The following is a 25,417-nucleotide window of genomic DNA, read 5'->3' as shown; positions in this document are numbered from 1 at the left end:
GAGCCACTGAAGCTCAGCCACAGTATATTCTGGCTCAAATGAGCTGAAAATTGCATTCAATTTGAATTTCAAAAATGGAGGGGAAGAAGGGGGGAAAAAAAAACCCTTAGCACCCATCAAGTCTCCACACATTTCAACTATTTCCTGCTGCTTAGCTGCATTCCGCCAGGCTGGGGACCTGAAACCAGGATGTACTGCAGGGGGTAAGAGCATCTCTGGATTCCTGCCCAGTCTGAGTTTAAAAATAAACTTTTAATAGTCAGGATCAAAGAAAACCTCACTTTTACGCACATGCATAATGCAGAACGCGACCCAGCGAAGAAATAGATTTATCTTTTCCAAACTCAAATTGACCTGCTTTTTTTCCCCCTTATGTACTTTGGAGGTGATAAAGGTGAAGATGTTTTCCCTGGGAAACTCTAGAAAGGCAAATTCTTCTCTAAATTAAAATTAATTCCTCCTCAGCTCACTTAAGACCCTCATTCCCTGTTGCTTGATTTTTCCCCTTCTCCTGCCTCGCATTACAAAGCAGGTGCATTCTTGAAAAGTTGAGTGAGTGGACATTGATTTTTTTCAAATCAAATCATATTTTAAATGCTCTAAGAGAGTTATTTAAAGGAATCTCGTGATAAATTATTGTATAAAACCAAGCTATTTTGAGAGTGCAGATACTCGCCCCTTCATGCAAAGACACCATCAGCATGCATTTGAGGCCATATTCAGTTTTCTTAAAGCAGGGCATACCTACAGTTTTCAAGAAACACAGATTGAAGTATCACCAATAATTAAAACTAAACTGTTGTTACCCAAAACAACAGATAAATACCAGAATCATGTAACTGAATGATCTGGGGCCAGAACTCCAATTCATGATTGTTGGAGCTGAAGGAATACAGAGAATATCAGATTCATTTCAACCTATTTCACACATGGAAGTGTATTCTCCCATTGCCTAAATCATGTTGCAAATGAAGCAGCTTGGGTGTGATGAAAAAGGTAATTCAGTTCTGAAGTCCATTTTCCACATAGAAGCAGGAATGTGTTGAACACTGTTCAGATAATCCAATGACTCTAGAGGGTTCAATATCAGGCAGGATGGAAAGCATGGTTCCCAGCGTCCTTGCTCTGCCCGGGGAGGTTGGGGGGAGTGGGTGGGGTGGGGGGTGGAGGATGGGTACCGGATGACTCACTGATCCCACCTTGGAGAACCATGCACAGCAATGGTTTGCCTCCTTACCTGAGTTGTGAACTGTTTGAGCGTCTGATGGAAACACAGACCCTTTCCAATTTAAGAACCCCTCCATACTATGATCCTCATGAGTTATTACCACAGGGTTCATGGCTGCTACTGCTAAGTCGCTTCAGTCGTGTCTGACTCTGTGCGATCCCATAGACGGCAGCCCACCAAGCTCCGCAGTCCCTGGGATTCTCCAGGCAAGAACACTGGAGTGGGTTGCCATTTCCTTCTCCAATGCATGAAAGTGAAAAGTGAAAGTGAAGTCGCTCAGTCGTGTCTGACTCTTTGCGACCCCATGGACTGCAGCCCACCAGGCTCCTCCGTCCATGGGATTTTCCAGGTAAAAGTACTGGAGTGGGGTGCCACTGCCTTCTCTGCAGGGTTCATGGATCCAGGACCAATTGAGTAACTGATGAAAGTATAGAAAAGTAGGCATTACATGCTTTTCCTTCAAAAACAGAGTGAAGACTTAACATCTAGATATATTTGGAAAGATCTAGGCATCCACCTGGTACCTGACAGCATGCAAGTACTTTTACTGAGTTCACAGAAGGCAGAATTGAGAAGGCTTCCTATCTTAAGCACAGGACAAGACCAAGAGAACAGTAATACTTGAAGTTCTCGCGCACTGCCAAAACAGAAAAAAGTAAGAAATAATCTAACCGTGACAGCTGTAGCTTAATGGCTAATACAGGGAATCAGTAGAAACAGAGCAAAACTTTTCAAAAAGAACCATGATATCATCGCAACACATACTCCTTAAAGTCCCATTTGTCGGAATATCCCATAAAATAAAACCCGTGAAAAGCTTGAAAACAACGTTCTTGCATTTTAAAAGACAGAATGAGGGAAACATGGGTGACTCTTCACATACTAATGAAATCCTTGCCAGGACCACAGGGACAAAGATGTGAAGAGGCCACTTAACTCTTTAGTGTGTAACACATGGCATTATGTTCTGTGGCTTTAAAGGATCATTCACGACTCCTAATTTTTTAGGGAACAGCTTACCTTTCAAACTGCAACAATGTTAGCGTAGAATTTTTTCCTTACATCTTCATAATGTAATATTGTTTCATTGATGAACCAGTAAATTGTCAGCTCTATTCATTATGTGACAGGAGCAAGGATCCAACCCAAAAAAGGAAAAAAAAAAAAAAAAAGTGAGGTCAATTTTCTTGGCTGCTGCATTTAATAAAATCTCCCAGGCAAGAGAGTTAAGCACACATTAATAGCTATGACTTAGCTGCCTTCTGCAAGTCTTTGATTTTCCTATATATACTCAGGGCTGTATTAACACTAGCGCTAAGGGACAGTCCTCATGGCTTGTTTTAAGTTTTCTTCCTTCTCAGCTTTATCAGATTTATTAATCTTCTGCTTCCCTCTTATTTATACTGCATGCTCTGGTTAAGGTTTGAAAGCGTTTTCCATTATAACACCCATTTATAACTTTCAGAAAAAAAAAAAATTCTTCTATCACAGGGCTCAAGGGACTTTCTACTTATTTCACGTTAGTCTCAAAATAAACAAGTTTCTCTAAATGGTGTGGGTGGGGGGTGGTTCTTATTTCTCCCATTCTCAAAATGAGACAAAAGGAAGCAGGTTGAGAAGGACAAGTTTCCTGATGGAAAAACTCGAAGATTCGGGTATTTTTTTTGTTTCTGTTTGTTTTAAATTTGGTGGCACCTTGTAGCACGTGGGATCTTAGAATCCCGACCAGGGGTCAAACCCACACTCCGTGCTTTGGAAGCGTGGAGTCCCAACCACAGGCCCACCAGGGATCCCGAAGCCTCGGTTTTAAATAAGCCCACCGTGCATTTACCAAGTGCACTCTTTTTCAAAATCTTGTTTTTTCATAGAGTGTTTATCAGAGGAAATGATTAGATTGAAACTAATCTTGTAAAACTGCCAGTGTTTTACTGATCTTGACCTACAAAAATGGCAATTCCATATGATCTAACTTAACAGATCTCATATCTATACCCTCATATAAAAGAAAACTGTTTGGAGCAATACATTGTTCACAGGGATATCCAGGGGGATTCTGTGCTGGACTTGGGGCCCAGGGGAGGGAGAAGGGAGAGGAAAAAAAGGTTGTGACCAACAGATAACTGAAGGGTCCTAACAATTTGTTTGGTGCAGGTTCTCATGCAGTTTGTTCAGTAAAAGATGTGGGAAAACTCATTAATTCTATGGCACCAGGCCATTCCCATCACACCCCTTGAGGCATGAATGTGGTAACTGTAGACTTCGGGGAGTGAACACTTCAAAGAGATGCCTGTGCTGTGATTAGAAGATTCTCAGAGGGGCTCTAAATCGTATTCACTCAAGACACCCTTCAAACCCACAGCATTTTGCCTTTTCTTTAAAGAATGAAGTTAAAAGTAAAATGCTTGACAATTAAACAAGATTGAGGTTTCAATTTCAACTTTGCCTTAATACCCCAAGACTACAAGAAGCAATTGGAACCAAACTTTGATCATTTGCTTTCACGCTGAAGAGGAACTATTAGAGCACTCGAGAAACAAAGGGATCATTTTAAAAGTTTTTGCGTGAGGGAGGGCTGATGATCAATGAAGCCAGGAGACCAAGGAGGCTTCTGGCATAGAATGGAATTTGACAGGGTGTAGACTCAAGAAAGGGAGATACTAACCGACAGAGAAAGACAAATATCATATGATATCACCTATACGTGGAATCTGAAAAATATGATACAAATGAACTTAGTTCCAAACCAGAAATAGACACACAGACACAGAAAACAAATGCTATGGTTACCAAAGGGGATAGTGGGGGGCAGGGGGTTTTGTTAACTTAGGAGTTTGGGATTAACAGAGAAACACTACTATGCATAAAATAGGTAAACGGCAAGGTCCTACTGTACAGAACAGGGAACTGTACTCAACATCTTCTAATAATGGAAAAGAATCTGAAAAAATTCAGTTTTGTATGTATATATAACTGAATCACTTTTCTGTATGCTTAAAAGTAACATGATATTAGGAATTAGCTACATTTCAACAAAAAAGAACCCCCCTCCAAATAAAGAAAATAAAAGATGCTCTGCAAATACAAATAGGAGGGTATATTTGATATACTTACTAATGAGAAAGGCTAAACGAGTTGCATGTGAGAATCTAACCCTATTTATATTCTAGGACTGTGAACATAGGAAGCCTGTTAAAAATCTGCAATTTGTACAAATATAATTTCCCCTGGAGAAGGAAATGGCAACCCACTCCAGTACTCTTACCTGGAAAATCCCATAGACGGAGGAGCCTGGTAGGCTACAGTCCATGGGTCTCAAAGAGTCGGACACGACTGAGCGACTTCACTTTAATGAAGCACTAAGAGAGAGTCCACTCGAGTGACACTACAGGGTAAGATGTCCTTAGGAATCTAATTTAGGTTGTTTATTACTATTATTATTATAAAGAAAGCCTAGGATTCCAGAGTACGAAAGAAGGATTTAAAGGGACAAAAAATCCTTCCGGGGCTGAGTTCATCAGATAATGTTACTGTCCAGGTAATCATGCCAATGGTCATGACCAATGTGGTTGTGATTTCAAGTTCGCATTTAAAATACATAACTGGTCAAAGCCTATCTCTGAAATCAATGCAAATTCAAACTAACATTTACACTGTAGTTACAGTCTTGGGAACAGCTTCTTTTGACCTCACATGTAGCGCTTATCTCTGAGCAGAGGCTTTCAACTCAGGATCTTCTTACTGTGACCACCCCTACTTGCAGAGGAAGCCCAGATCAGTGGGCAGTGGGACGCTGGTCTCGGAGTCTTGGGGAGGAAGAGTTACTGCCTTAGTCACTACACTCCCTTTCAGACATGCACAAGACCTTAGGAGCTGTTGCAAGAAGAGGAAAGATGGATGCCTAAGTGCTTCTAGGATTCCTGATAGAAGAATTTGGAGTCTTCCGAACCCAATGGGAGCTAACTGTCCATGGCCAATTGGGGTCTTGTTATTTAGGAGTTCTTGAAAGGTAGGGGTGAAGGAGGAATTAGAACCTAGCTCTTTGATCACTTTTCCCCCTCCCCCAGTTTTTGCATACTTTTGCCATAAATCTTTCATGCCCCACTCTGTCCCATTCAGGGATTGGTAATGAGGGAAGATGGATGGGCATTGGAAGGGTATGTGGAATTTATTCACATTACCTCAATGGTCTCCTCTTACTACAAAATGTAATATACATATCCCCAGATTAATTTCATTCTAAATAGTGACAACCAACCCAGGTGGAAGATTTCTTCTTCAGTATTGCAGATAATGTACTAAAGAACAGAAAACAAAACTGTTGTAGACCTGAAGAAGTTGTGTCACAGTTTGATTGAGATTTTTGTGGGTAATCTAGAAACTCACTACCATTTATCTCATCTTTTTCCTCATCTGCAGATAGTCTGAATTACAAACAACCAGTTTTACGATGTACAGTGGGACACTGCTATTTTATAAACTGGGTATTACCTACCCTCAATTCATTATTGAGACTGGACATATGAAGTCACAAAAAATAAATTCATTCCAGGATGAAAAACTACCAGATACACGCACATAGATTTCTGCTTTGCACAACTTTACTGGACATTCTTTCACAAAGATTATAATGTGATGATGCCACACCACCATGACTGCACAAAGTGGGGTTGGAGGAGAAAGCATCTGAATTTCTTCCCCCCTAACCCAGAGTTTATTTTTAAAGCAAAGCCAGAGAATCAAGTTACCAGTTTCCCATCACTCACAGTCACTGACCCCAAGGCAAGAGAACTTGCACCACCTCAATCCCCACCACCAGCAGCCTCTAAGTAGTAACCTCCTTAGGAAGATGGAGAATTACCTCTCTGCCTTCTAATAGATATTCCAATACAAAGAGAAGCTATTAAGCACATAATGTTCATAAATTATGGTGGCACTACAGTGGAACCCAATGATGGCTGTCCTTGAGGAAAAGCATATTTTCAGTTCCAAAACCTAAGGAATATGTCTTACTAGGACTCACCTGTAAAAAGGCTATGACAAACTTAGACAGCCTATAAAAAAGCAGAGATACCAGTTTGCTCACAAAGGTCTGTATAGTCGAACTATGGGTTTTCCAGTACTCATGTACGGATGTGAGGATTGCACCATAAAGAAGGCTGAGCGCCGAAGAATTGATGCTTTTGAAATTTGGTGCTGCAGAAGACTCCTCAGAGTCCCAAGGAGATCAAACCAGTCAATCCTAAAGGAAATCAACCTTGAATATTCCTTGGAAGGACTGATGCTGAAGCTGATGCTCCAGTACTTTGGCCACCTGATGGGAAGACTTGACTAACTGGAAAAGCCCTGATGCTGGGAAAGATTGAAGGCAGGAGGAGAAGAGGACGACAGAGGATGAGATGGTTGGATGGATGGTACTACCAACTCAATAGACATGAGTTTGAACAAACTTTGGGATACAGTGAAGGACAGGGAAGTCTGGCATGCTGCAGTCCATGGGGTCACAAGAGTTGGCCACAACTGAGCGACTGAACAATAACACCTGTAACATGCTAACAGATACCAAAGCCTGGACATCATACACTTTCAAAATGTAAGTTAATGGCAGAAGTTTTTTAAAAGGGAGAACAATAATAGTTCCTTTGACTCAACTGACTATGACTTTAGTACACTGTCAGTAGTAGATGATAAACAGAATAAATTCCAAAGCTTTCTAGACTCCCAGCCATATGTTGTTCACATCATTATAAATAAGTGTGATTATTTGAAGATTTGTTTCAAGATTTCAAAAAAGGCAATCAGAAAAGATTATCTGTAGGACTTCCCTCGTAGTCCAGTAGCTAAGACTCAATGCTCCCAAAGTAGGGAACCTGGGTTTGATTCTTGGTCAGGGAACTAGATACCACACGCCACAACTAAGACCCGGTGCAGTCAAATAAACATTAAAAAAAAAGAGAAAAGAGTATCCTGGGAAGGCATAGGATGCACATCTTTGGGGACAAAGATGACTTCAGCACCCCAACCCCCCCATCAAGTTTGCTATAATTAAAAGAGAAACAGGGAACAATATAGTCAACATAGTATTTTTAAATGACCCTTGAAAGGAAGAGTAGGCCAGAGATTGGTATAGTTTTGAGAATGGATAATAGCCCACCAATGTAGATATAGCTTTTTCACTGATGGATACAACGTAAGGCTTTTCTCCAGTAAAGCTGAACTCCAATTTAAGACTTCCAGATTTAGATCTCCCAGTAGTTGCCACTGTGTAGTTCAGTTCAGTTCAGTCGCTCAGTCGTGTCCGACTCTTTGCGACCCCATGAATCGCAGCTCGCCAGGCCTCCCTGTTCATCACCAACTCCCAGAGTTCACTCAGACTCACGTCCATCGAGTCGGTGATGCCATCCAGCCATCTCATCCTCTGTCATCCCCTTCTCCTCCTGCCCCCAATCCCTCCCAACATCAGAGTCTTTTCCAATGAGTCAACTCTTGGCATGAGGTGGCCAAAGTACTGGAGTTTCAGCTTTAGCATCAGTCCTTCCAAAGAACACCCAGGACTGATCTCCTTCAGAATGGACTGGTTGGATCTCCTTGCAGTCCAAGGGACTCTCAGAAGTCTTCTCCAACACCACAGTTCAAAAGCATCAATTCTTCGATGCTCAGCTTTCTTCACGGTCCAACTTTCACATCCATACATGACCACGGGAAAAACCATAGCCTTGACTAGATGGACCTTTGTCGGCAAAGTAATGTCTCTGCTTTTGAATATGTTATCTAGGTTGGTCATAACTTTCCTTCCAAGGAGTAAGCGTCTTTTAATTTCATGGCTGCAATCACCATCTGCAGTGATTTTGGAGCCCCCAAAAATAAAGTATGACACTGTTTCCACTGTTTTCCCATCTATCTCCCATGAAGTGATGGGACCGGATGCCATGATCTTCGTTTTCTGAATGTTGAGCTTTAAGCCAACTTTTTCACTCTCCTCTTTCACTTTCATCAAGAAGCTTTTTAGTTCCTCTTCACTTTCTGCCATAAGGGTGGTGTCATCTGCATATCTGAGGTTATTGATATTTCTCCCGGCAATCTTGATTCCAGCTTGTGCTTCTTCCAGCCCAGCGTTTCTCATGATGTACTCTGTATAGAAGTTAAATAAACAGGGTGACAATATACAGCCTTGACGTACACATTTTCCTATTTGGAACCAATCTGTTGTTCCATGTCCAGTTCTAACTGTTGCTTCCCGACTGCATATAGGTTTCTCAAGAGGCAGGTCAGGTGGTCTGGTATTCCCATCTCTTGAAGAATTTTCCACAGTTTTTTGTGATCCACACAGTCAAAGGCTTTGGCATAGTCAAGAAAGCAGAAATAGATGTTTTTCTGGAACTCTCTTGCTTTTTCCATGATCCAGCGGATGTTGGCAATTTGATCTCTGGTTCCTCTGCCTTTTCTAAAACCAGCTTGAACATCAGGAAGTTCACGGTTCATGTATTGCTGAAGCCTGGCTTGGAGAATTTTGAGCGTTACTTTCCTAGCGTGTGAGATGAGTGCAATTGTGTGGTAGTTTGAGCATTCTTTGGCATGCCTTTCTTTGGGATTGGAATGAAAACTGACCTTTTCCAGTCCTGTGGCCACTGCTGAGTTTCCCAAATTTGCTGGCATATTGAGTGTAGCACTTTCACAGCATCATCTTCCAGGATTTGAAATAGCTCAACTGGAATTCCATCACCCCCATTAGCTTTGTTTGTAGTGATGCTTCCTAAAGCCCACTTGACATCACATTCCAGGATGTCTGGCTCTAGGTCAGTGATCACACCATCGTGATTATCTGGGTCATGAAGATCTTTTTTGTACAGTTCTTCTGTGTATTCTTGCCACCTCTTCTTAATATCTTCTGCTTCTGTTAGGTCCATACCATTTCTGTCCTTTATTGTGCCCATCTTTGCATGAAATTTTCCCTTGGTCTCTCTAATTTTCTTGAAGAGATCTCTAGTATTTCCCATTCTGTCGTTTTCCTCTATTTCTTTGCATTGATAGCTGAGGAAGGCTTTCTTATCTCTCCTTGCTATTCTTTGGAACTCTGCATTCAGATGCTTATATCTTTCCTTTTCTCCTTTGCTTTTCACCTTTCTTCTTTTCACAGCTATTTGTAAGGCCTCCCCAGACACCCATTTTTCTTTTTTGCATTTCTTTTCCATGGAGATGGTCTTGATCCCTGTCTCCTGTACAATGTCACAAACCTCCCTCCATAGTTCATCAGGCACTCTATCGCCTAAATCCAATAATATTGGCTAGCTTCTGATGTCATTTCTGAAGGAGATAGCTCTTCTATAAGAAAGACATGGCATTTAAAAAATAAGTGGCCAAGATCCTCGATTCTAGCACATTTCTAACCATTTTTCTTGCACTTTAACCATGGAAACATGGAAAGTCAGAAAGGGAAAGGAACAAGAACAAGCAGCAGGAGAGAGCAAACGTGAGAAACTAAGAGAAAAGAAAAATAATGGAAGGAAAGAGGAAGGTTAAACATGAGTGAGCACACAGTTCATTCACTCAAACCTGGAGTACTCAGGACAGTCAAATTCAAATAGAGGGCAAACTTGGTTTATCACTCCTTTCCCTGAAGGATGCAAGAATGCCACTGCTGGCAGAGATCCTGGAGATGGTCTACTCCAAAGCCCTCATGTCATCAGTGAGGACAATGAGGCCCTGGAAGGGAAAGTAACTTCAAAGTCAGAGCAGGAAGCCAGGTTCACTGTGGACCAGTCTAAGGGTCTACCAACCACAGCCACGTGAAAGCAGTAAAGGCCCGTCCTAGTCATGCACGCATGCTGTTGCTCAGTCATGTCTGACTATTTTAGACCCCGTGGACTGTAGCCCGCTGGGCTTCTCCGTCCACAGAATTTCCCAGGCAAGAATATTGGAGTGGGTTGCCATTTGCTCTTCCAGGAGATCTTCCCAACCCAGGAATCAAACCAGCATCTCTTGGGTCGCCTGCACTGCAGGTGGATTCTTTACCACCTGGGAAGCCCTTTCCCAATCACAGACAATCACTAATGATCCCAGGAGTGAAGAAAGATGGAGATGCCCTTCTCTCTCTGGGGGGAAAAACACAGATCAGCTCACAGAATTTAAACGCACAGGAAGAGCTGGAATTGGGCACGGCCACAGCCGACCCAGCTTCGGGGGTAATCTGGCCCGTGGAGGCAGCACACTCTGAATTTAGAAAGCTCCAAGTCCAATTTCTTACATTCCCAACAAACCGTCTCTGGTGGTGATTATGCCGTAACATTTCTGATGATTAATTAAGAGACTTTCATTACATCACTTGGCTTGTAATTAACAGCTCCCCCTGTCTTTAATAAAATAGATGGCATGATATAAAATAAACAAGGGGGACCAAGTGATAGGTAAACCCTAAGCCAAGATGATATCACCCTCCTCTTCTGTCAGGATGGAGGTGAAGAAGCAAAAGGCTATGGAAAAGATGAGTGGGGTGTGCTCAAGAGGGAGATGGGGGGGAGAAGGCAAGCATTTGCTCAATCAGTACCTATTTTCAGAATTTCCTTCAAGCTGGCTCGGACTGAGAGTCATCAATTATTTAAAAGATGTAACATGATGCTTCCTTTGTTGAGGCAAATCTGCAAGCAGACCCCGAGAGAAAATAAAAAATGAATTAGGCAGAATGTATTAGTCTGCTTGAAGAAAACAAAGATTTAGCTATTGGGACTCGCTCTTCTTAGAAACAGTTCAAATTTGTCTCCAAAATTCACAAACCTTTTTTCTCCCTCTCCTTACCTATTTATTTATTATTTTCTACAGTAGATCACACAAAAGGGGGCATGAATCATTTCCTAAACTTCTCCTTTCTTTTCAGATTCAGCTTGATGTATTGTCTTCATTTAAATTACAAATACACTAATCTGAAACACTGTTTACCAAGCAGCATTTTAAATGAAAGATACAAGAAATTGCATCACTCACATTTTAAAAATGACTTTAGACTTCGGACCTCATAAAAAACAGCCGACAGTGTTCTCTGTCTTGGCTGCTATATTTCAGTCTAGCTAATGAAATTCAATTAGTGAGCTTTGTACTTAGGACATTATGATTCTGATGGCTGGTCTGATCAAAACTGGTGTGCCAAGCCCTAGTTCTGTTTTCTGGCAGACCACAGTTAAAAGGAAAATTCAATAGGGTAGATTGGCATGGGGAAAGTTAGTTTCAGAGGAACTCACTTCTCACCATCATTAAAAAAATACGGGAGGAGAGCTGTTCCTTAGAAGGGTTTTATTATTTACTAATCAAATGGACTAACTTTTTGAAAAACCTCAATACCTAAGTCTGTCATTATCAGTGTTAGTCTTTTAAAAATAGCAACTGACCTAAAATAAACCAGTAACCAACTAAAATCAATAAATCACAGATTTAATCCGTTTTTAGGTTTGGATCTGCCTGAGCTTGTGTTACAAACAAAAAGTACAAATACTGGACTCTTAGTGATGTCTTTATGTTAATTTTGTTCTTGTTCAGTCATTAAGTAGTATCCGATTCTTTGTGACCCCATGGATGGTAGCCCACCATGTTCCTCTGTCCTTGAGATTTATCCAGGCAAGAATCCTGGAGTGGGTTGCCATTTCCTTCTCCAGGGGATCTTCCTTAGCTAGGGATTGAACCCATGTCCCCTGCATTGACAGGCGGATTCTGTACCACTGAGCCACCAGGGAAGCCCAATGTCTTTTACAGGCCTTCCTAATTAAAGCAATAAGCATCACCCACAGGAAACCTTGAGCCTTTACACTGAAGATTCAGATTACACCATCAGTTCAAGAGGTGCTGTGCCTTTAACACCTGAAAGAATTTAACACTTGAAAACAGATACACACTTAGCAAAAACCACTGGGCTGAAGCCTAGTACATTACACATCTTGATCCTCTACCTGGACCATTGGCCTTTGATTCAAGGGTACCACGTCTGCATGGATCAGGTTGAATGGCAAGACACAATCTAACTCATCATTATATGGCCTGATTCTTTGGACAGCAAAAGCAGACAAGCAAAAATGGAAATTTCAGATGGACATATAGTCTTTGGTCTGTTAATAACAATCCTAATTAACTAGACAATTGAGACCTGAGCATCTATTTCATTTTCAAAGTTGTTTTCTTAAAACACAAACCAGGTCGTACCGGTTCTTTGCTTCTCTCACAGGGAATGACACCCCTGTCCAACTCGTGATAGACAGAAACCAAAAGAGCCATCCTTGGCATCTCTTCTGCGTCATCACGTCTTTCCCTCTTTCTGGAAAACAATTACGGAAACAGTCATCTGAAATTCCAGAAGTGGAATCTGACTTCTTGGTCCACTCCTTGGAAAGCTGTTCTAGAAGCTTTTGGTTTTACCTGGGAGTGACCCAGGATTGAGTACAGATACTCAGCCTGGACTTCTTGTACCCTTGGTGCTATTTTTCTCTGACTCAAAAATTGTACATCCCTCATCTGTTCTTGATAGGAATATATCATATAGATATTTTTTGATTATAAATCCATTTTGAAGTAAACTTTTTCTTGTGTCAAATGCAAAAGGGAAAATGCACATTCACTTCCTTCCCACAAATGGGCTGCCTCTGATGTGTTTTCTCAGAATTCATTAGTAAAATGCCTTGCTAGACTGTCTTGCTCCAGCTTGCTAGAGCAGAGTCTGCGCCTCTCTTCTCAAATCCACATTGACTGACTTCACATTGGTAACTTGAAATCACACTGCGGCAGGAGTATTTACATCAAGGAAATCACTGTCAGAACTCAGGTATTTTTACACTATGGTTACCAAAGGGAAAAGGTGAGAGGAGGGATAAATCAAGAGTCTGGGATTAACATATACACACTGCTGCTGCTGCTGCTGCTAAGTCTCGTCAGTCATGTCCGACTCTGTGCGACCCCATAGACGGCAGCCCACCAGGCTCCGCCACCCCCAGGATTCTCCAGGCAAGAACACTGGAATGGGTTGCCATTTCCTTCTCCAATGCATGAAAGTGAAAAGTGAAAGTGAAGTTGCTCAGTCGTGTCCGACTCTGAGCGACCCCATGGACTGCAGCCAACCAGGCTCCTCCGTCCATGGGATTTTCCAGGCAGAAGTACTGGAGTGGGGTGCCATTGCCTTCTCCAATATACACACTACTGTATATAAAATGGGCTTCCCAGGTGGCTCAGTGGTAAAGACTCTGCTTGTCACTACAGAGGATGCAGATTCAATCCCTTAGGTTGGGAAGACCCTCTGGAGAAGGAAATGGCAATCCACTCCAGTATTCTCGCCTGGGAAACCCCACAGACAGAGGAGCCTGGTGGGCTGCAGTCCCTGGGGTCGCAGAGTCAGACACAATTTAGCGACTAAATAACAGTATATAAAGTAGATAATCAAGAAGGCCCTACTGTATAGCACAGGGAAATCTACTCAATACTCTGTAATAACCTATACAGGAAAAAAAAAATCTGAAAAAAAAATGGGTTTATGTACAACTGAGTCACTTTGCTGTACACCTAAAACTAACACAATATTGTAAATCAATTACACTCCAATATAAAATTTTTTAAAAATCAGGTGTTTTTTCATCCCCTTCCCTCACAGATAGTTTACCAGCACATTGCTGGAAAAGGCTTTAATTCAGTTTTCTTCTTCTCAAATAAAAGGTACTATAGAGTGTTTTGCATCGACACCCATCCTTTTTCTTCTCTTTCCCTCTTTTGGGGGGGACGCTAGTCAGAAGTTCACCACCTCTTATTCCTTGGCTCCAGGCTTGACCATCTTTCCCAGCCACTCTTGCAGGTAGGTGAGGTCAGGTGATTGAGTTTCCTTCCATGGACAGAGACCAAAAGTGACAGAAACCTCTCCATACTTGGGTTGTAAGCCACCCCCACAAATACATTCCACGGTTTTCCCCTTTCACGGGCTTCTGTAGATGCTCTGGGCAACCCTGGATGCCACTCATCGAAGAAAGAGAGCAATGGGATAAGAAGACATCAACCTTCAAATCCGTTCTGGAAAGAGACTTACCCCATTCGGGAATACCCATTGTGAACTTCAAATGTGAGAAAACAGTAAAGTTTTTTTGTTTGAACAGTTTACTGTTTGAGAGTTTGTTTGATTCACCAGTCACCATGACTATAGCTGAGTATTCGTTCTCCTCTTCTTTCAACCACTGTCTTTCCTCCCCCAGCTGATGTGATAAATCCAGGGATGAGGACTGATCAAGACTGGGAAGACTGGAATAGGAGCCCTAATATATAATACTGACTTCTCATGCAGAATTTTTGTTTCACTTAAGAGTTTTGAGTTCTATGTGTTGTTCATGTCAATAGTCATTAGCCAGAAATCTGTGTTATTTCCATATGCTTGTGGTACCGTGTGTAGCTCATTCTTTCTCCCTTTAGTGATGTCATCTAAATAAAGTGTTCCAATTTATAATCATATCCACATCAGATATATATGAGGAGTTCAATCCATATGCCCTATGTCTTGTCAAGGAAATTAACTATAAAGGTATTGATATTATACAATTAATATGAGGGCTCTTAACATATTTAATTTCCCCCTGACCTGACTTTCTTCACTCATTGTGAACAAAAAGCATGAATTCATTATTTGCAAATAGTCTGGATTGCTTAATGTATTCTAGAAGGAACGAAGAGTACACATACATGTACTCAAGCACGCATGTTTCTGTCCCTATAGGGGGCAAAAATAGTAATTAAGGTAAAGATAAGGAACCATTCTAAGTTGTCAACCATGTAGGCTTAGTGGAACTCTAAATGTATTTTTAGTTCATATTTGTGTATTTAAGGTTTTCTCTTTCTATAACACTCAAGGTAAGAAAAAAAAAAAAAAGAAGGGAGGGAGAGAAAAATAGAGAAACCAAAAAAAATTGTTTCAATCTCTCCATATTATTTACTATATAAAGCATCACACATTTTCCTCCTTGCAAGCCTGCATAAAGAGTCTATTTGGGAGTGTTTGGAATTGTTGTGTTTTTAAAAATTTAACAATCATAGCTCTGAAGCTTAATCACTTGTATGTGTTACAAGACCAGATGGTTCAAGTGGGTGTTTGTTTACAAGCTCTTTGTATAAGGTTTTTAGCTGCTTCTTAGTCCAAAGCTGGATATTTCAACTAACCAAGAAGGCAATGAGGAATGAGAAGAGACTGGATTTCACAGATCCCTGGACTATTAGACTTCACTCCACTATGGTCCTGAGCACCTGTACAAGGCAGGGTTTACGGCCTAAGAAATAATAACATTTGCACGCCACGCTCTGAGTTCTTCATGGACCTCGGACAGGCTCTAGAGGAAGAAGGCATCTACCCTGGGCTCAGCGCTGCTGGCTGCTGGCAGTGGACACCAGAGAAGAACAGAGCACCCTGCCTTCCTAACATTTTAATTACCCTCAAGCTCTAGAATTTAAGATGTTTCCTGTTTTAACTGGCTTCGAGAACTGAGCTGTTTGACCAGTCTCATCCTCCTCCAACTTTCTCCTTCCTGATGTGGATGAAAGGAGAGAAAGACAACTTTCTTGGTGGCTGCCCCATTCTCTGTTTCCTCTGTACGAACCACACAGCCAATATTGGCAAACGTGCAAAGGATGCAGGTTTCTTTACCGCAAAATAAGTCCAATAACATTAAAGTTTCCTTAGAAGAGAATGAAAAGTTTCATCAAGGAACAAACTTTATTGGCTTTGAAAAGATGAACATGTACTTCTTGTTTTCTGGATGAGAAAATCCCCTTATAGTTCACTGTCTACTCTGGGGCTCACCTTCTCTCAACAGAAAGAAGGCAGTCAATACTTCCTTATTTTCATTCTTAATAAGATTAATGATGTTCAGCACAGTTAGCCCACCTAGAATTAATATCTTACAACACGAGCTATCTGTCCTTCATGGGTTCCCCAAACTGGTATCCTTCCTGTGACCACCCAATCAGTTCCAAGAAATAAGATATTAGAGCAAAAGGGGCAAGATATTAAGTTCCAAGAAATTTTCAGTTCCAAGAAATAAGATATTAGAGCAAAAGGGTACAGGGATATCTTAGCATTTCAGTGAATTTCTATCCTTTTGTACAATCAACTAGCAAGAAATTATATCCCAACAAAAATGGGTTTGATCATTATCATTTCAGGCATTTGATTCCTCTTGTTTATTAGTTTGGGGGATAGATCTTTTCCATAACTTCTTTGGATTAACTCAGCAAAATGGGACATCATTTAACTGCATCTTTAGGATAAGGCTTGAGAAGGGAATGGCAACTTACTCCAGTATTCTTGCCTAGGGAATTCCATGGACAGAGGAGCCTGGTAGGCTATATAGTCCATGGAGTCACAGAGTTGAACACGACTGAGTGACTAATACTTTCACTTTCACTTTAGGATAAGGAATGCACATCATTTATTATTCATTCTCCAAAGAGCCACACAATATTTTGCACATAGCTGGTGGTATCACTGACTCGATAGACGTGAGTCTGAGTGAACTCCGGGAGTTGGTGATGGACAGGAAGGCCTGGCGTGCTGCGATTCATGGGGTCGCAAAGAGTCGGACACGACTGAGCGACTGAACTGAACTGAGTGTTCCAGAAAAGGATGTTGAATGAATGAAGGAATAAATTACTAGCATTGATTATTCTCTTCCAATCTTAATGAATGCAAAGCTTACGTTAATACATGTCATTAGCCTTGGCAAAGTAAAGTCAGGAATACCTAGATAAATGAGCATATTTATGACATGTGACTGTTTTGCCTTCTGAAGACAACTCTTAAGAAAGAGCATTTTCCCCAAACAAACAAAAAAGAACCAACTGATATTTTAGAAGAGAATATGAAGTATGATTTTTCTCTCAACACTTGATAATCATTTGCTTATAAAACTAACAAAAAAGACACACATTGAATCAGGGATGTCTAAGTGATCTCAGAAATAGGATCATCTGTCCCTATAACAGGACAGCATGAATCAAACAAATATGTTCCAGATTCCTCCATGTATGTATCCCGACTCTGGAGCCCAAACAAAAACCTGTCAATAAACTGTGAAATTAGGGGGAAATAAAAGAGTGTTCTCATTATTTACAACCTTTAATAAGGAGAGTGTGTATAGTCAAATTCAATTTGAAATTTTGAAATTTGAAAAATTGAAAAATTGTCTTGATTTTTTTTTGACTGTGCCAAGTGGCCTGTGAGATCTTAGTTCCCCGACCAGGGATTGAACCCAGGCCCTCAGCAGTGACAGTGTGGAGTCCTAACCACTGGACCTTCAGAGAATTATTTGTCTTGACATTTAACAAAAGAAATCAAACTTAGCACATATACTTTCTACGGTAACAGTGTCCACCATAGAGTAGTTGCTATGGACTGAATGTTTATGTCCCCCTGAAAATTGTATGTTGAATCCTAATGCCCAACGTGATCGGCATGTGGCCTTTGGGGTGATTAGATTATGAGAGTGACACACATCCCCTGTGGTGGGATTAATACCTTCACAAAAGAGGCCTGAGCGCTCCCTTGTCCCTTCTTCCATGTGAAATTGCTGCAAAAGACACCATTTGGGATGAGGACCTCACTGGACACCAGATCTACTGCAGCCAGGACTGTGGACTTCCCAGCCTTCAAAACCGTGAGAACTGAATTTCTGTTATTTAAAAGCCACCTAATTTAGGGTACTTTCTGAGAGCAGTCCAAACAGACTAAAACAGTAGTCAACTTTTAACCAAAACTTGTTAAATGAATAAATGTATATAGCAGCCAATTCTGTATCATAGTAAAGATGTGGCTTGGGTAGAGAAAGTTAAACCCAAACTCAACTTCTGATTTGCTAAAAATCCTTCCCTTTTTAGCACAATCATTATTTATTCTTATTTGTGACATAAAATGAATGGGCACTTGAAATAAGAATGTTTAAAACCAAGATGGGATTTTCCAAAATGCATCACTTCCTAATCACACTACTATATATTTGTCTTATCTATGTTTTTCAAAAAGATTATGACTATCGTATCTGGTAGCAGAAATACTATATGGCAGGTGCTACTGTGATTATAACATGAAAGTATCTAGGTAGGATATTTCACACCACAGAAATTGGCAAATTCTACAGTTCAGGATTTGATTTACTGTTTGGTTTACCGTCTTGTCTTCAGAAATGATGGATAAAATGTAAATAAAGTAAATTAAATTAGTAAAATAAAATGCCCTTTCACATTAAAAAAAGATGTGATTTTCCTTTCATTATATCCCTCTAAACATCCTGGGAAAATCTAGCTAGGCTTCTGCACACATAGAACTACTCTTCTGCAGACTGAAGGGGAGCAGAAACACCAGCAGTAGCTATGAAATATCACTGGTGGTCACTATTCATGTTTTATATACTGTCAGCAGCAACATGGTCATTTAGCATCAGACATAGTTATCCAGGCACTTAGATGATGCAGCAAGTGTCAATACTGAGGATACTATTTATAGCCCAATAAACTATCCTTTGAACAATATTAGTAACATTAAGCTTAGGTAGCACTCAAAGTACTAATGCCTTAATATAGATATATTGCTATAAGCATAGTTTACAGCACGGAACATAAACACAAATCCAGTGACACTAATAAATCACTTTCTTGACTGCTTAAAAATGTACTGCCAAAATGGGCTTTATGCATTACACAATGGAGCAGAAGGCAGCGATATATATTTAAATTTTCCATTTTTAAGCTGTCACTCAAAAACTTTTCATCCTTTTTTTAGCTTATTGATCTTACCGGCTTGTGATAACTGCTTCAACTGCTTGGTTGAGCTGTTTTTAGCTTCTGCTTCTCTTTAATAAGAACTAAATCAGGAATCATAAAATGCTACTAATTTAGCATATTTCAATAGAGATGGAAGTTACAAATAGCACGAAAATAGTGCGATTCTCATGTCTTATTGCCCTAGAATCCCAGATTTAATTACCATGTGGTACAGTATAATGAAGGGGATAGTGATGCTATGTATCACTATATACACACTGAAAATAAAACTTGTATTAAATATGCTAAAATAGTTGCTCCAGGTTTCCTGATCCCTTCAATTAAATATTTTTTCACATGAATGAATTATATGTGTGTATATATATATATATATAGGTTTTTAATTGTTGTTGTATATAGAATAGATTCTGTGCTATTATTTCCTTTCTTTTTGGTTCATTTACAAAGAAAGCTCCATTCTTAAGGTTTTTGCTATGCCTTACCTTACAATATATTGTATTGGCCAAAAAGTTCATTCAGGTTTTTCCATGAGATCTTATGGAAAAACCCAAATGATCTTCTTGGCCAACGCAACATATCTGGCATCAAAACAACCAAAATATCATCAGCAGAACAGCTGAACTGATTACCTGATCAACCAGCTTGCATCATCCCCTCCACACCGTGCATGCTCTTCAGCTTGGAGCGGCAAGCTGTTAACCACAGTCAGAAAACGTCTCAAGGCTGATTTTGGATCAGAACCTTGTCCTCTCAGACCTGTGTCTGCTCTCAAAGGAGACTGTCTCTGAACTCTGCAGCAAACTGTACTTCGCTTCTCCCCTCACTGCTAGCCCCAAAGTTCAGGGCTCAGTATGGAAGAAAGAGCGGTCCTCATAGCTCATTGCCCCTATTTTGCAAACGGCTGCATGGAATGCGGAAGCCACAGATCCCCAAGGCCCGATCCATAAGAAATATCCCCGTGACCAGTGTACTGTGTGGTTGTGGTCATGGCTCTGAGTACGGCCCTGAATCTCACCCACTCAGATAGGACAAAGCACTGGATTTGCTCACAGTGCAAATCCCATCACACCTTCCCCTGACGTCCTCCCCAGAAGCGGCAATAGCAGCAACTATTAGGCAGCCATGAAGTTTATTCTCAGAGGCAAGAACAGCTGGATTTTAGTTACTATCATTATATCTAGCTTCTGAGAGAACCTTGAGAGCGTGCAAAAATAGCCAGATTAGTTTAAAAAATACAGATGAGTGAAGGGAAGGCTTTTCTTTCAGTGTATTTAAAATCATTAAAACTCTTCCATAAATAGTTCTTGCTCACGTGACAGCTCCTAATGTCAATAATGTTAAGCTTCCTGCATCATTTCAAACTGAGCCCCCAGTTCGTTCCTGGCACAGCTTTGGTGCCAGCTTTCTAGCAGGTGGCCACCACCAAGAGTCATCATGTTTCAGCAGAACTCACCATTCTGTTTCTGTATCCCTTGTTTCCACAAATGCTACCGCTTCGTTGAACAGGTCTCACAATCACACACATTGCCCCCTCTGGTTTGTGTACCATCTGTGTATGTAAATGTAAGTGGGCGGGTGCACACCCAACCGGAGGGGCACATTTTCATTCCTCTTCCACATCAATATGGTGATGAATTTCCCACTTAGAGCTTTTCTGACAGCTGGACGAAATGGTAGCTCCCGTGACCAGGGATGTCCTGACTTCTCCTTGCAGAAAGGTATTCAGCGCACGTAATAATTATCCATCCATCTCGTTCACACTAAAGGCATGGCAATGCAATTTTAGCCTTATAATCAAGACCATATGACAAAAACCCAAGGCCATTAGGGACCAATTTTGAGGATTCTCTGCAAGACCATGATTTTCCAACTGCACTTACATATGCTGAATAGTTACCTCTGCACGACCGCACCTGCTCTCATTTATGGAGCCCCTCTGTTTTCCAAAGCTATTCTTAATAATGAAATAGGGTAAAGTTTTAAAGGCTGGCTGACTTTTTTCTTCCTTCATTAATTTTTTTTTTCCATTTCCCTAAGCATAGTATGAAAACGCTGAGGGTGAGTTTTCTGCTCACGCCACCGACCATACTTCAGGGTCTGCTTTTCTCTCTTTCTTCTTCACTTTGCCCTCTGCCCTGACCCCTCCCATCCTTCCTCTCAGCCCTGCCTCTGATCTGAAGCCTGATCTTCCTGGCCCATAGTTGCTCCACATGGACTTCTGACCACCCCACTTCAGGTTCAGTGACACAATAATAATGATGTCTCTGAGAGAACATGATGTCACATAAATCTAGGAGCTGTCCAGCAAAGACTCCACTCGTAAAGTAGAAAGATGGCCAGAGTTACTTTGAAATAATATAAAACATGGCTCAAATAGTCTTTCATGTCTTATATAAAAATGTTTAGAATAATGAATAAAGCCATACCCTTTGATAGATAAAGCTATAAATACTAAAAGCAATAATATGGTCTAGAATTAATGATTTATCAATTTGAGAGGCAATAGGGAAAAATATTCATTAACTAGTAAGAAGAAACACATTATAAAGCTTCCACAAAATAAAAAACGGCCAAGATGCTAGATTTTACTACCATTACTTTGGACTCTCTATGTATAGACTCTGCTCAATCTTATTTTTTAATCGTTCAAGGGACAAGAAATTATCTCCAAACATCAATTAATTGTCACCTTGGTTCCTTAGCTCGTAAGAGGGCATCATATTATCTCATCTCTGGACATTTTTCTAAAATTACGAGATAATGGACCTTTTAATGCAAGTCCATCACTCATTTTTTTTTAAATTGTAAGACAGCATAGATAAATAATGCCATAAGCAATAACTCAGTATAATAACATAAAAAAAAAACTCCATACAGTCCCTCTCCATGGAAGAAGTAGTCATACATTGCAGATGGCCATGTTTGGGAAAGTTCTGTGAAGCTACCTGACAAAAAATTCTTACCTCTGCATTGAGGCCATCAAAACCAATCTGTTTGTTTTGTCCAATGCTCTGGAAATACAATTGTTATCCATCCTTCTCACTGCTTAATTTAACACAATGAATCTTGGCCTGTTCTTAGTAAACAAGGGCAGAATGTATTGTGCAATTTCCAATATAAAACACTAAAAAGTTCCTAATTACTTGATTAAGGCATGTGGAAACAAGGGGACCATATATAAAAGGAGCCAATGATCTTGGCTTGAGCATTCCACCAGTTGAACAAAGTTCTGATTATCTAATCAGGTTCTAAATATGTGCAGATAATGTATCATCTATAAGAGGGTATATAGTTCGTGTTAAAATATGAGCTGTTTCCTCAATTAAGGTACTTGCCAGCTGACAGGCAGAGGAGTAGTTGTGACATCTCAGTAGCGATCCCAACCTGAGTATGTGTGAAGTTAGCTGTTCCTCTGATTGTCACCTCACTGGAACTATTTGCATTGGCAACAGCACACGGAGTTGGTTCGACCTTAAATGTGCATCTCTTAAAATGCCTTCAAAAAAGCCTGCCCAGTGGTGCTGCTCTGGAAATAAAGCCATTATGTTACCTAGAAGCTAACCTGTCACAGGCTTGACAATGCGGTTACAGGCAGTAGAAAGGGCCAAATCTTTCAGGAGAAATCATATAATTTTAAAAGCTACCAAAGGTGGGTGTGAACAATTCCTGTGTCATTCATGTGCCAATCACCTATCTATCAAAAGCATTAAATCAAGGAATAAACAAAACCAAACTTTAAAGTAGAAAAGAAAAAAAAAAAAAAAGACAGGTGGAAGCCTAGTATTCTGCAATAATCTTAAAATTATACTTTTAACCATAAAGGTGATAAAGAACTCAAGATGATGAAGACAAATTATGAAAAGCACTGTATCACTGTGATGCCAGATGAGCAACGGATAAAAGTCATTCCAAAAACTCTAGAAGTGGAAAAGGCTCTGTTAGATTTGTATATCTTTGCTCAGCTTTGGAGATACTTCTTTAATTTTGCTCTGTTCCTCACTCGTAATTAAATACTTCCTCGAGTCTCCTCTTTTGATTATTCTTGATTTCCTCATCCCTGAATTGTTAAAGAAGCTAAAACCCTGGACCTCCTTTTTATTCTACATTCACTCCCTAGGTGGTCACAGCTAGCCTCTGTAATTTTAAATACCATACATATGATGACAAACCACAAACGCATAACTTTAGCCAAAATGTTTCCTCTGAACTTCAGCCTCATCGATCCATCTTCCTACTTCCTAAACAATTCATTTGGATGTCTATCATGCATCTCAAAAGTAACATTTCCAAAATGAGTACTGATTATTCCGTGTCCTCAAATGACCGAACACCATCTCTGAGCATCCTTGCTGTTACCACTGTGGGAAGTTTCTTGTTCCCCACATCTGCCTACCCATTTCCTCACTTTATTTTTTAGTAACTTCTGGAATATTCTGACTAAAAAGGCAACCACATCTTCCCCACTCTCTATCCCCCTTATCCAGTTTTATTTTTTCCATAATACTTAGCATTAAGATGTGATATTTTTAATTGAAGTATAGTTAATTTACAATGTTGTATTAGCTTCCAGTATAGAGCAAAATGATTCAGTTATAGATATGTATGTATGTGTGTATATATGTATATATTCTTTTTCATATTCTTTTCCATTATAGTTCATTACAAGACATTGAATTTAGTTTCCTGTGCTATACAGTAGGTCTTTGTTATTTATCTATTTTATATATAGTAGTGTGTATCTGCTAATCCCAAACTTCTAATTTATCCCTACTCCCCATCTTTCCCCTTTGGTAATAAGCTTATTTTCGATGTTTGAGAGTCTGTTTCTGTCTGGTAAATAAGTTCCTTTGTACCATATTTTAAATTCCACACATAAGTGATATCATATAATATCTGTCTTTCTCTGACTTACTTCACTTAGTATTATGATCTCTAGGTTCATCCATGTTGCTGCAAATGCACTGCTTCATTCTTTTGCATGGGTAAGTAGTATTTCATTGTGTGTGTAAACATACGTAAACTTACTTTCTACTCATTTTGCTTCCTTTCCCTCCTTCCTTTTGTCCTGTTTTCTTTCCACCTTTCCTTCTTTATTTCTCTCTGTCTCTGTTTCCATTTGTTCTTTTCCTTGCTTCCCTCCCTCTTCCTTCCTTCCTTTCTTTCATTATTTATCTCCCTATACCAAACTGTAAGCTCTATCAAAACAGAGAACCTCTGTTCACTGCTATATGTCTATTCATTCCACAAGTGTGCTGTCCACTATCATATTTCAAGATCCTAAAACAAATTTTTAACTGTCAAAAGTATTGAGACAACTATGCATTTGGACTGTTTGCAAATTTAAACATGAGAATTTTTAGTCTTCTACTGTATTTGACACAACTGAGCGACTGAACTGAACTGAACTGTATTTCCTTAAAAAAAAAAACTACAATTTTATATTTAAAAAGAAAAAAGAAACTTAAAACTAGGATTCCAAACAGAACCTAAAATCCATGACATGCTTTCATTTTTAAAAAATGAGGCTGAATAATACATAAACCAAATAGAATTTCTAGAACAAAATGAAAAATTATATATAGAGATAGATTCTATTAAGCAGAGTAATGATAGAATGGATAAATGAATCTTTGCTGACTGCTAGCCATGGGTCAGAAAATGTTAATCCTAACAAGAACCCCATGAGGGAAAATTCCCACTTTACAGAGTAGGAAATTAAGTGTTTGATCAACTTGCTACATTTATATAGCTAATCCCAAAGCCAGGATTTAAACTGTATTATATTGTATCGGTTTGCCTAAATATACATACACATGGTGTGGGTATAAATTTAATGTGAATTAGAAACAGAACTCTACAGAAAGAAGCCTGGAATACAAAGAAGAGAAAATGTAACAATTCTCGTCTCTTGGAGGCTTAACATTTTTAATATGCATATGTTTTTATACAATTATCACAATGTTGCAGTTCTTAAATTTTATTTTTGTGATAGTGAATATAAAATATGTATCATGTATGTAAATTATGAAACATAATAATAAAATGAACCTTCATGAATCCCCTATCCAGCTTAAGTAATAAGCATTGCTAAAACTGGTAAAGTTATCCAGGGACCTTTTTTAATTGCACACAGCTCCATTCCTTACCAGGAATAAACACTGTCTTAATTGTGTGCATATCATTCCTTTTGTTTTCCCTGGAAATTTTACCACAAGAATTTGTCCTTAAATAACATAATTTACTTCTAACTGATATTTCAAGATGGTGTCATATGGCATGTAGTCCTTCCTTTCCGGTTGTTTGTTGTTTTCTCATTAAATATTATTAGTATCTTTCTATGACATGTCTGGGTTGATGCACATAGCTGTGGTTCATTGATTCCATTGCTCTATCGTATTCCAATTCATGAACATGCCA

At 39.8% G+C, this 25,417-nt stretch overlaps 1 protein-coding gene across 11 annotated transcripts in view; it reads right to left on the bottom strand.

Moving 5' to 3' along the window:
- Window positions 1-25,417, bottom strand: part of ESRRG (estrogen related receptor gamma) — a 695,415-nt gene that overhangs the window by 481,339 nt on the left and 188,659 nt on the right. For 9 of the 11 annotated variants that reach the window (XM_086345306.1, XM_086345308.1, XM_086345300.1 and 6 more), the window contains exon 2: window positions 2,249-2,340. The gene's annotated coding sequence lies outside the window, so the exon portion shown is untranslated. Of the gene's footprint in view, window positions 1-2,248; window positions 2,341-10,769; window positions 10,861-25,417 lie in introns of those variants that run through there. The other 2 variants (XM_086345309.1, XM_086345303.1) reach the window with 1 other exon arrangement.

This window comes from Bos grunniens, chromosome 16 (assembly GCF_055505025.1).
Source record: "Bos grunniens cultivar Pamir isolate PY7600 chromosome 16, Bosgru_T2T1.0, whole genome shotgun sequence".
NCBI lineage: Eukaryota > Metazoa > Chordata > Mammalia > Artiodactyla > Bovidae > Bos > Bos grunniens.
This window is presented reverse-complemented; position numbering and strand designations above follow the sequence as displayed.